Source organism: Solanum dulcamara, chromosome 12 (assembly GCF_947179165.1).
Source record: "Solanum dulcamara chromosome 12, daSolDulc1.2, whole genome shotgun sequence".
NCBI lineage: Eukaryota > Viridiplantae > Streptophyta > Magnoliopsida > Solanales > Solanaceae > Solanum > Solanum dulcamara.
Genome location: NC_077248.1, coordinates 17540094 through 17543033, shown reverse-complemented (window position 1 = coordinate 17543033; position 2940 = coordinate 17540094).

The following is a 2940-nucleotide window of genomic DNA, read 5'->3' as shown; positions in this document are numbered from 1 at the left end:
TTGTACTTTGGAGTTTCACACTTTTAATGATATATATATGATTTACGCCTCTTATTTTCTTTAGTATAATTTTTAAAGTATTTTTATATTTAATATATCTCTAGTTTTAATATTCTACATCGCATATTTTTTCACAAAATTTAAAAGACATTATAGTCCATTACACTAAAATATACTCACGTATTCTATATCGCATATTTTATATTTAATATCGCTCAGCATGCATTTTTGAAAAAATTGATATTAGATACGATACTTGGTAAAAAAAAAAAAAATACTGCAATATCAAATATGTATTTAGTGGATAATAAAAAAAAACTAATTTCGATGATAAGCTAATAAAATGTCGAAAATTCTAAATGATTAGAGAATATTAAAGACTTATAATGCTATTATATATTTGATTAAAACTGACAAATACTTATAAATTAAAATAGTAAAATAGTATTAGTACAAATCAAATCTCATTTAATGCTTCAAAATTATCACAATCATGATACCACGATTAATCCAATAATCACCGTAATTCAATAATTACAATAATAAATACAATTACTTTCTATTCACCAACTTGACATAAAACCGACACCATCAAATATGAGTTTTTCACAAAAATAACATCAATAACAATATAAATACATTTAACAGCCACCTGTTCGATAGTACTCTAGATCCAAAAATCACAAATTTTTAGAAATTACGTCAAAATAAAGGGCAAGCCTTCACATGCTTTTAATTTAAGCTGAAATAACTCAACATATGTATTCAATTTCTTTTTCATGATCAAATAAAGCATCAAAATAATTTTTCCCCAAGAATCCTCATTAACATGCATAAACTAATGTGCATAATACATGAGAGTGAAGGAAATTATTCTGAAAGTAAATAATAGGTATACACGTACTATCTTAAATATTGCAATTTGTAGCAGTGAGAATGAATGTTGTTGGAAGTCATTTTATATATACCTTCATATATATATATCAAATCATCCTTCCCAAATGAATTGTTCATTAAATGCTCTTTGAAATCATTAATCAAATGAAAGATACTTCGCAAATAATAATGGTTATTGTATTACCTCACTCCCACGTGGAGGTGAGGTGTCAACACTAGGGCTGTACAGGACAAACCGATAAACCGCACCAAACCGACAAACCGAACCAAACCGGAAAAAAAACCCGACTAGTGGTTTGGTTTGACTTGGTTTGATGTTTGAAAAAAAAACCTGACCATTATAGGGTTGGTTTGGTTTTAACTAAAAAAAGTCAAACCGAACCCAAACCGACCCGATTATAGATATACTACTTTTAAATCATTTTATACAAAAAAATAGTTATTAAAATGTAATTTATAAATATTTTTTATAATTTTTGTTTTCTTTCTTACATTTAGATTTGAACTTGAGTAGCCCATCTAAATAATATATAAAAAAAACTTATCTTATAAAGTTATATTATAAAGTTAAAACTTCAAACAGTGTTGTGTCTCCATCTTATATGTTGATATTTCGTACTAGAATTCTTTTTAAGAAGCACTGCTTTGTGCTTTTTATTAGATACTATGAGAAACCCGAAAAAATCCAAAAAAACCCAAAAAACCCGAGAAACCCGAAAAACCCGAAAAACCCGAAAAAATTGATATCGAAAAACCCGACTTTTATTGATTTGGTTTGGTTTATAGATTTAATAACCCGACACAAATAATTTGGTTTGGTTTGTAAAAAATCCAAACCAACCCGGTCCATGTACACCCCTAGTCAACACCATATTTTTATCATCCCCTGGCCTTATTATGTAGTCGGGTATTCTGTAGATTAGTGATACAGTATATATAACTTTTCACATATATTACAATTTATGAAAAAATATTTTGAATAAAATTACCTCATATAATATTTTTTTTCTTACATACACTAAACTTAATATGTCTATTAAAATTTTAATAAGTTACAAAATTATTATAAAATAAATAAATACACAAATATATTGTTATTGAAGATTTTTCCATAAATATTTAAGATATTTTAGGAAGACAATAAAATTATATATTTTTTTCAATATCCAATTGAAATCAAATGTTCATGAATCGCGCGCGACTTTTCAATAGAATTCTCAAATTTAGACTCGTAAGTCTTCACCACAGGATGAAGGAAAATCGTACACATTCGGAATATAACAACAAATCTTTTTTTAACAATCCTAAAATTTAGATATGAACTTCTCTCAGTATTTTGAATTTGAGCTTTTAACAGAAGAAAGAGGACAAGGAGGAGGAGGAAGAAATAAAGAAGTTGAAGGAGGAAGGAGGGAAGAAGAATAAATCATTAATGACCGAAAGAAGAAGATCAAAGAAGACTAAGAAGAAAACGGGAATGGCACTTTCGCTTTCAATTGGAGAGTGCCAAATGATTATTTTTTATAATATTGATAATTCGGCTATTTTGAGACATGATTTATGACAGAAGGTTCATTTTTCTTAATTGTCCTATAGATTTATAGCTTTAGATTTATTTATGTTAATTTGATTTTAAAACAAATGTTTGAAATTATTTTTTTTATTTTATTTAAATATTATAAAAATATTTAAAAATTATTTTAGCTTAAAAACATTTAAAATAAGTCAATTCAGAAAAATTTTGAAAAAAATTAGAAATTAAAACTAAAGAACTTTTTAACTTCCCCTCCTACAGTAGTAACACGTTTACACAAAATGGGAGGGAGGGATAAGGGATTATCCGGATTTGGTGTATAATAAGATGGTGGCCAAAGCTCAACTGCCAAATGAACAAATATAGTTATGATCAGTTATGATCCTTAATCCTCATCACACAAACATTCCCTCCAACTAATGAACGTATATATATAGATGTGATTGGAATGTGAATCTCTTAATGATCAAATAACAATAATAATAATAATAATAATAATAATAATAATA